General features: G+C 46.1%; 1 protein-coding gene across 3 annotated transcripts in view; it reads left to right on the top strand.

Annotated features, from left to right (window-relative positions):
- Nucleotides 1-1,335: 1,335 nt before the first annotated feature.
- LOC141271199 (killer cell lectin-like receptor subfamily B member 1B allele B) overlaps nucleotides 1,336-10,213 on the top strand; it is a 316,917-nt gene continuing 308,039 nt past the window's right edge. For all 3 annotated transcript variants that reach the window (XM_073681309.1, XM_073681308.1, XM_073681307.1), the window contains exon 1: nucleotides 1,336-1,535. The gene's annotated coding sequence lies outside the window, so the exon portion shown is untranslated. The remainder of the gene's footprint in view (nucleotides 1,536-10,213) is intronic.

Raw genomic sequence — 10,213 nt, 5'->3', positions numbered from 1 at the left:
CGTTGTTATTTCACATGATTCCTCTGACCAATCAGCAGCCACTTCACTGTTCCCTTCTTCATACAAAATTAACATTCGGAAGACGCCAGAGCTACAGCCGCTCTCTCACTTCCTCAGGATGTCTAATTTGTCCAAAGAGGACAGTGAATATGCCACTGATTGGTTGCAGGGATCGAGTGATATAACAATGTCACATGAGCCAGTGTCAAGATTGCTGGAATGGCACCGAAGGTGAGTAAAAAAGTTATTATTTTACTTGGGGAAAACATAGGGATTGAGAAGGTGTGGTTCGAGTAATGGACAACCCCTTTAAAAGAAATGCCCCCAAAGAAGAAACTATATGTAACATGTTGCCTTATGCAGACACTGTGTAGTCACACACTTAGGTCCAAAATTTTGTTCTTATTTGCTTAAAATATCTTTATTTTCAGAGACTGATATCCAGATCTTCTGCATAGCTATAGAATTAAAAGCTATGGAAACCTTTGGCATGGGAAAAATGATGTTCCTGCTTACATTTAGTTGAAAAATACTATTGCACATGTTTCAGTCTGCATCCTTCACTCTTAAATTAATTTTCAAACCTCTTCTTATGCAGTTTGCAGTTTTATCATTCAGACTTTTCACTCTCTTTCTTCCTCCCGCTTCATTAGCTCTCATGAATCAGCAGTTTTATTCCTATACTGTTTTCATCTCCATGTGCTTTCTTCACTATATACAGTCTGTTTTCTCTGCCTTCCCTGAGAACATAAATGCTTTCTCCCCTCTCCACACTCTGATTTGTGTACAACCTCCTTTCCTTCCCTCCAGCTACCTATAATACTGATAGAAGGGAGGGGAAAAGCAGAGAGAGACTTCAAAATCAGGAGCAAAGCTCTGAGGGAATAGTCAGTCTTGCAGACAAACTACAGTTCCCAGACTGAAGACTTGCACACAGTTTGTAGCAGCAAGTAGTAGGTAATTTATAATGAAAACTATTTAGAAAGTTTCTTAACTTTGCATTTAGGAAGCAGACGAACAATAAAACCAATAAAAAGTACGTCGTAAGCTCCCTCTATTGTGATCAGGGAGAATACTAGATTTTAAATATTATGCATGAGATTTTGACATCTGCATAAATGTACTGTACTCACCATAGAATTTTGGACCTGTTTAATGATAAATGGAGGACATTCACCTTAAGATTATTTTACCTGGTTAATAATATTACCCTATAAACAATTTTTCAGAAATTATTTTCTGACACTTTGTTCTCCGAATTTTTGAATGAGCAACAAGAAGTCCGACCCCTTTTCTAAATCTTAAAACCACGGAGGAAGTAGTGTTACAAAACAATTTGTGCACAGCTGGCATACGGTGTATGAGACAGCTTCTTGGCCATCCACAAACTTGATCTATTAGAGCTGATAGACTAATTTCATTTTTTTAATTAATTTTGAAGACACATTTGAGCAGCCAATACAGTAATTACATTGTAACAGGTGTTATGGTTACCCTACCTTAAGAAGAATTTCATCATTCAAGATCATATAAAGGTAATTTGTGCATTTGTTATGGGGAGAATTGTATTTTTTTACATAAACATACTGTAAATTCTGCAGAAAAAAAAAAAAAAGTAGTATTAAGGCACTGTGTGGACATGACTTTAACTGTAATAGCTAGTGATCCAATCCTTATATGAAAGTTTCCGATTGCATATCTGCTCTAGTAAATAAACGTTGGATCCATCATAAGTAAATGCAACACATGTAAACATGCAGAATCAATTTGGTTATATTTTTTTCTTGGTTGACAGTGGTAAAAACTGGAGTCTGTTTACTTCACTAGTATCCAAGAAAAATTAGTTTAGAACGACATTTCCTTCTCTGAGAACTAGTAGTTACAAAGTATTTTTCTGCAGCAAGGTAAAACTCTTTGTGCTTGCTTTCAAAGAAGCAAAATTTCTCTTTGTGTATTTTATAAATCTATTCACATTATTTGGTTTTAAATGGAGAAGTTTATAGCTTCTTAGTTTCTTTTTAGCTATAGAGTTGCTTACATTTTTGATTCCTATCAGGCAAACCAAGTACCGACTAGTTGATTTAATGAGTATGAGAGTGTCCCAACTTTCCACTGAAATATGATAAACTTGTGTCCATTCAACATAAAACAATTATAGATCCTGTAAAAGTTAAGGGGATGTTATGGTTTTAGTAAAAATTATACAGTTAAAGTTATTTCAATTTGTATAAAAATAACCGTTCAAAAAAACCCCCCACAAATTAAGACAACTCAAATGACCACAAGTATGCCAGCAGTTGCTATATCAGAGATCCTAAAACGATTCACATTCACATTTAGAATTTTACACACAACTGTGCCTAACTAGCACTAATATCCTCTAACATGACCTGGCCCTACCTGACCATGTAGGTTGGCACCCTATGTAGGCGCATTGGCCGTCCATTTGTGCCACAAAGGATCTGCATTAATTCCATCTTAATCACTAAAGATAATGAGCCTTAAAATGTGTACATATCTAACATAGAAGTAACTAATTCAGAAGTTGTGTACGAAGGGTGCTTTAAGTGACCTAACTTCCAGTTAATGGTATACACAGCAAACTAATATATATTCAACAAAAAACTACCCCCAAAACTCCATTTTATTAATTGATAATTAGGAATATAGATAATAGGAAAAAACAGAGGATATACTCAAATTGTTGATGACAAATAAGTAGTTTTTGATACTTTTCTAAGAATAGTAAATCTTTCTTAGGGTAGGTTCACACAACCAATTTCTCCACATCCAAGAAAAACGGTCTGATTATTCTGATCAGAGTTTGATCAGAGTTCCATCAGTTTTTCTCGGACGTGGAGAGAAAATTTTTTTTTTCACCTTCTCCATTCTGTCAGCCTGTGAAAATCGAACTTTACTTGGATGTCATCTGAATGCAGTCCTATTTTTTTCACAGACACATAGACTTGCATTACCGATTTTGCACAACCCCAAAGAATATCATAGGTACAAGTGCTATCTGTGAAAACCACGGATAGCACTCGTATCAGAAAATTAGTCTTGTGCACGAGCCCTAAATGTGTGTAGACGATTACCTCCCTTTCAAACAATCACTAGGAGTTTCCCCCTACTTATCTGCTGTCGGGCTCCTAAAAGGATCGAAAGAAGGGTCAAAAGATATCTTGATATCACGGTTGTACACTCTGTTGTGCTTATACACTAGTGGAGACGATGCCGGATACAGTTGAAACTAATGATGAGAGGGAGCGTCAGCAGACACTTCTTCCTCCATCATTCTCCTCGGCATCTGACGTCTCAGCGAATCATGCGCAATGATGTCACTACATAGCACCCTCTGCCCTGAGATGTTCAGGCGCTTCAGAAAAACGCTCGCAGCAGAGACCGGAGCAGCGGGGGAATGAGGAGAAGAGGTGAGTATTATCAGTGAGTACATTGTGGTGGCCATAATACTGTATAGAGGACTATGGGGAGTGCAGTATACTATATGGAGGACTATGTGGGGGCCATTATACTGTATGCAAGCAATTAGACAGTGTGAAGGTTTATACATTGAAAAAACTGACACAATGGATGTACATCAGTTTAATGCTCCCTATGGGAAAAGGGCAACTCCCTAGATAAATAGAACCTACAAGAGAATGGAGCAATATGCCCCAAAAAGAGTAACACTAAAACAACAGCCATGATGATAATAAAAAATATAAACTGTATTTCACAATATATAAAATGAATGGTAGACAAGATATAATGGGTAGATGGTGAAGACACAAAGAGAACATTACCATAGGTACTAATAGTTGTAGGCAGCTAGCTTAAAAGGACAAAAAGCGATCACCTAATTTTATACAATGAGTCCAGCCTAATGTTTATGACAATAGGTCCTAATCTAAGGAAAAATATATATACACAGATGGACAGTAGTGTAATTCGACCACAAGGTGACATCTAAGTGCAGACACAATGTTGTCACTAACTTGTCCAAGTGTAAAGTCAGAGACACAGGCTGTGTAAATGAACTAGAAAACTTGATGCATACTAAAGTGCAATGTAGTGCTTACCCATGTGGGAAAAAGAACCAGATTTACATTTATTCAAAGCCCTGATGCACATTTCGTGTTTGAGCTTTCTCTCGTGGCTGTCCTAACATTGGGAAGGTTTATGTGGGGTCCATCATACAGTGTGGAGGTCATTATACTGTTTGGAGGGCTGTGTGGGGCCATTATACTGTATGTAAGCCCATTATACTACATGGAGGGCTGTGTTGGGGTCACAGTTGGGTAATTATTGTGTTGGGGGGCAACATACTTTGCCCTTGGGGTTGAGGTGGGGTACAGTAGGGTCATTATACTTTGCATGTGGAGGAATTCACTGTGGGGGTATCATACTTTTGTGTGGACTTTTGTTGGCATCATACTTTATGGGGGCAATGAAAGAGAAATCTAGGGCTTCAGAAGGAGGAAAATTAATTTGTAAGGATTGCAAAGTTGTGAGACCTGCTCTTCTGTGGCCCCACCAAATATTAATTATTTTTTTATTTTTTGTTTGGGGAGGGGGCCCAATTAAAACTTCTGCTATGGGGCTCCATAATTTCTATGTACGCCCGTGCCAGGATGGTTCTGTGCAAGTCGGTGCCTGCGAAAAAACATCTTCTCTGGTCCTTATATAAAACATGATCAGTTAGGGAACACACAAATTTTAATTGTAGGATTCATTTCTCTATAAACTTTTTAATGACATGGTGTCACGGGGGTATCAGAGGTCACAGACAGTCGCCCTACAGTTGGTTGCAGATGATTTCTATGACGCGCCCCTGGGCCTGAGTCGCGCAACGTTGCGCACGCGGGAGCCTACCCGGAACCGGATCGGATAGGGGTAGTAGTCTCGTGGCGATGACCCGGTCCGTGCCCAGGGAGTCAGACTAAGTGGCGGTATATTAGCAGTAGATGTAGGACGACTACGCCACCCGTTGAATGCAGCTATGGAGCTGCCACTGCAGGGCAGACCGCTGAGGCCGGTGGAAGGATGGTGCAGCGTGGATGGTGTAACCCCCAACGGGAGGGGTATGGCCTCAGGGCAGCCGACGTGGATGATGGGGGTAGCAGGAACCACTCAGAGACGATGCGGTGTAGTTCAGGGTCTTTACTGGTGACAAAGATAGACCCTCCCGGAGTACTGGCTAGCGGTCGGGGCCTGGTCAGTCCTTGAGCAGATGGGATCCCCCTTGGCCAGGCGGAGTTGTAGGCCTCCCCAACTAATTGTACTCTTCTGGCTTCCTTGCTAGAGGCGGGTAAAGGTAGCCCACGTCCCTAAGTGTACCGTGTGGTGCTCACCCGTATGGCCGGTGACTCGGGGCCTTCTAGTGGCTTCCGCTCCACGACGGCGGTGCTGGTCCCAGGCGTGTGACCGGGCCTTCGGGTTTCTTGGCCAGAGGACCTGAAATCCCCTGCCGGTCGGTTTCTGCTGCTGGGTCAGGGTTAATCCCCACAGCCTCGGACTCCGGGTCCGGTGGTAACTCTTCAATCAGGGCGAGCTCTTCAGCTGCCAGCCCCTGATTCCATTTAGCACTGCTCCCACTGAGCTCCTGATCTTTCTTTCCTAAGCTGCTCCTCTTCTTCTTCCTAACCCTGCCTCAGCCCCAGTTTTATATAGGGGAAGTCCTTCCCCTCCCAGGACCGGGCAGGAGGTGTGGCATGAATAGGATTCCTGACCAAGAGACCTCCCACCTGCTCTCAGACATAACATTGCTATTACTGTGGAGACCAGACCCCTGGGGTGCCACATTCCCCCCTAGTGAAAGTTAGTACTCCGGGACTAAACATACTTTTGTAAACATAACAAGGTGCAAACAATAACATTCTGATAGAGACAACACATAAGGTGGTCACGGCGTGTCCGCAACCGGGTGTAACTTTTGAGGAAAACAAGGGTGTCCATTTCACCAACACAGGGAGACGTAACCAGGTAGGGGTCTGTCCTGCCCCGAGTCCTTAACAGTCTTTCAGTCCGTCCTGGGTTATGCTCCAACTATATGCACAAAGGATTCCCGGTAAATCCACCAAAGACTCCTATAAATAACTAGAAACACATAATTATACACAAGCAACAATAAACAGGTAAACATTAATAAAATAGCTTGAACATTTAGATCCTCCACCGTATGGGCAGCTGGCCTCTAGTGACCCTAGTGGACCTACGGAGCTGGTTGATTGGTCCTGAGCTACAGGGTATAGGAGCTGTCAAGGGTAAACTGGGCAGCCGTCTACGGACTCTTTGGCTCACTAGGGGTATGGCAGGCTCACTATAAGCAGAGGGTTGATTTTCCTGGTCTGCTTGTGTGGGGCCTTCTGCCTCCTGGACCGGCTGTTCTTCCAGTTCTACCTGTGTCTCCGTAGGCACTTGGGATGCTGGTTGGAGGAACGTGAGGACGGGTACCACAACAGCACCATTGACTTGAGTCCAAGACCGAGGGAAGTCTCCGAGCACAGTACTAACCATATCTTCCCTTTCCTCTACGGGTCGAGGGTCCTCTTGTTCCTCTTCAGGGTTCCGTAGCTGTTCGGGACACTTCTTTAGGTGATCCCGGGATACAATGGCTGTGGTTTCCCCTCCGTCTTTACTGATTGTACAGATCTTTGGGTTGTCGTGGCTTGAGGGCAGTACGGTGTACGGGTCCTTCTCCCATTGGTCGTCCAACTTGTGGAGCCGTCTTTTCCTCTTCAAGACCTGCTCTCCGGGCACCAGGGGAACAGCGGGAGCATACTGGTTGTAAGTTTTCTCTTGTCTTTCCCTAGCTTGACAGAGACTACGCTCCACGCTCTCCTGTACTTTTCGGTATTGCTGCTGCCTCTCTGTGTCCCAGTTGGCTTCTGGTGAAGTGTCCTCGGGTGTCAGGACTCCCATCTCCAGATCAACAGGAAGCTTACCAGGTCTTGCCCTCATTAGGTAAGCCGGGGTACAGTTGGTGGAACCTACAGGGATGTGGTTGTATAGGTCCACCAGGTCGGGCAGCTTCTCAGGCCACAGACTGCGTTCCTCCAGGGGCAATGTTTTCAGGAGATCTATCACCACCTGGTACATTTTCTCACAAAGTCCATTAGTTTGCGGGTGATAGGGTGTTGTTCTTATCTTCCGGCATCCATACAGGGTGCAGAACTCCTGGAAGACCTCCGCTTCAAAGGCAGGCCCCTGGTCCGTCAGCACCTGCTCCGGGTATCCATGCGGATGGCAGAAGTGCTGCTGGAAGGCTCTAGCTGCTGTGTGAGCCGTTAAGTCCTTGACGGGGACGACAACCAAGAACCGGGAGTAGTGATCCACGATGGTTAACGCGTAGACGTAGCCACTTCTGCTTGGGGTCAGTTTTACATGATCCAAGGCTACCAGTTCCAACGGCTGTCTGGTGATGATGGACCGCAGGGGAGTCTTCTGGCTGGCACGGTCCCTCCTTCTTAAGTTGCATGGGCCACAGTCTCTGCACCACCTTTCGATGGTTCCTCTCATGCCTACCCAATGGAACCGCCCGCGCAGCAGGAACTCCAGCTTCTTCCATCCGAAATGCCCAGCTCCGTCGTGGTATGCCTCCATCACCATAGCTGCGTCTCTTCTTGGCACCACTACTTGCCAGATTAGTTCATGCGTCCGGGAGTTAACCATTCTGCGGCACAACTTCCCCTTGTAAAGGAACAGTCGACTCTTCTCAGCCCACAGTTGCTTGGCTTCCTCCGGAGCGTCTGGGTCAAGGCGTGCATCTGGCCGAGTCAGCATCTCCTTTACCAGTCGGACGGCAGGGTCACTGTCTTGCGTCTCCACCCAGTTGTAATGAGGTAAGGGGTTGAACGTAGCGGTTTGCTTACTTCTTACACGGTGGGAATACTGGATAGTCCCATGACGGTGGAACGCGGGGAGCTCAACTTCTTCCAGTTCCTCTGAATCTTCCCCTACGTCCGGTAGGTTTGGCATCCTGGACAGGGCGTCTGCATTGGTATTGGAGCGTCCTGCCCGGTATTTGATTGTAAACTCATAGTTGGACAAGCGGGCCATCCATCTCTGCTCTAGGGCACCGAGTCTTGCAGTGTCCAGGTGTGTCAACGGGTTGTTATCCGTGTACACGGTGAACCGGGAAGAAGCGAGGTAGTGCTTAAAGCGTTCGGTGACTGCCCACACCACTGCCAGGAACTCTAGCTTAAATGAGCTGTAATTCTCAGGGTTTCTTTCGGTGGGTCGCAGTTTTCGGCTGGCGTAAGCAATTACCCGTTCTTTCCCCTGCTGGATCTGGGATAGTACGGCTCCTAGCCCGATGTTACTGGCGTCGGTGTAGAGGATAAAGGGCTGGCTGTAATCAGGGTACGCCAGGATTTCATCCCCCGTGAGGGCTATCTTCAGCTGGCGGAAGGACTCTTCTTCCAGCTTCTCCCATCTGAAGGGTGGCTTCTGGTTCTTGGCCTTCCTGGACTGGCCTATCAGGAGGTCCTGCATAGGAGCTGCCTTTTTGGTGAAACCGGGAATGAACCTTCGGTAGTAGCCTACCAACCCGAGGAACTGCCTCACTTCCTTTACGCTGGAGGGGCTTGGCCATTCCTTAATTGCGGTGATCTTATCAGGGTCGGGAGCCACTCCGTCAGCACTCACCACGTGTCCCAGGTACTGCACCTTTGGCTTCAGGAGGTGACACTTGGAAGGTTTCACCTTTAGGCCGTAACTTGCCAGAGCTTCAAACACTTCCGCCAGGTGCTTCAGGTGGTCCTCGTAGGTCTTGGAGTAGACGATGACATCGTCCAGGTATAACAGGACCATCTCAAAGTTCCGGTGTCCCAGACAGCACTCCATCAATCGCTGGAAGGTTCCTGGTGCGTTGCAGAGTCCAAACGGCATGCAGGTAAACTCGCTAAGTCCCATCGGGGTGGTGAATGCGGTCTTCTCCCGATCCGCCTCTGCTACAGGAACCTGCCAGTACCCGCTAGTGAGATCCAAGGTGGAGAAGAAGTTAGCAGATTTTAAAGCAGCCAAAGACTCCTCTATTCTTGGTAAGGGGTACGCATCTTTGTGTGTGATACGGTTAATTTTCCGGTAATCTACACACATTCTCATGGTGTTGTCTTTCTTTTTGACCAAGACTAGTGGAGCTGCCCAGGGGCTACAGCTATCCCTGATTACCCCAGCCTCCTTCATGTCTCTAAGCATCCCCTTGGCGTGTTGGTAGTGTGCAGGGGGTACGGGCCGATACCTCTCTTTTATGGGAGGATGGTCTCCCGTGGGGATGTGGTGTTCTACCCCCTTGACTCGCCCGAAGTCTAACGGGTGTTTACTAAACACTCTCTCGTACTCTTGAACCACCCGGTAGACTCCCTGTTTCTGGTGGGAGGGAGTGGAGTCAGTACCCAAATGTAGTTGCTGACACCAATCCTCCATTATTTTCTCAGAGCCGTTACCTTCCTCCGGATGAGATGGAGGCAAGGGTTCCACAGACTGTATAGAATTTTGGTTGATAGTATATAATTTGGCTAGCGTAGCATACCGGGGCAGGTATACTTCCCTTTTCCTAATATTTATTATGCGAACGGGTACCCTCCCATGGCGTACATCAACTACCCCCCGGGCTGTCAAAATGGTGGGCCTACTGTCTGAGTAGACTGGCTCTACCATGGCCTGGTAATCTCTACCTCTCAGACCAATAGCTGCCCGGCACCAAATCATCATTTCACTTTTCGGGGGTATGGCAATAGGGAAAGGGTCACACATTCTTACGCTACCAATCTCACCGCAGGAGAGTTCCACTTGTTGCCGTTGCATCAGTGCCCGGATCTCTTTCTGGAGCACTCGCTGCTGGCCGGAGCTGGCGTTCTTGGCAACCTGCTGTAAAATGAAAATCACCTCTGCAAGACAATTTTCAATCACATTAGTTCCTAGAGTTATCTTTGGGTGACTCTCGCGCTTGTCAATGTCCACAATGATCAGTCCCTGTGCTGCCAGTTCGACTCTACCGATTTTAATGGTCATCTCTTTAAATCCGATCTGCGGCACGGGTTGACCATTGCTGGCAATGATACTCAAGTCGTCATCAGGGTAGCGGGTTATGTCCGAGTCCTTCCAGTTCTGCTTGAAGAGCACGTACGGGATGGTGGTGACCTGTGACCCGGTGTCCAGTAGGGCACTCATAGGAATGCCATCCAGTACCACAGGCAAGACTGGACGTCCT

The sequence above is a fragment of the Phyllobates terribilis genome, unplaced genomic scaffold, assembly GCF_046119375.1.
Source record: "Phyllobates terribilis strain yellow unplaced genomic scaffold, ASM4611937v1 Scaffold_5__5_contigs__length_657084704, whole genome shotgun sequence".
Taxonomy (NCBI): Eukaryota; Metazoa; Chordata; class Amphibia; order Anura; family Dendrobatidae; genus Phyllobates; species Phyllobates terribilis.
This window is presented reverse-complemented; position numbering and strand designations above follow the sequence as displayed.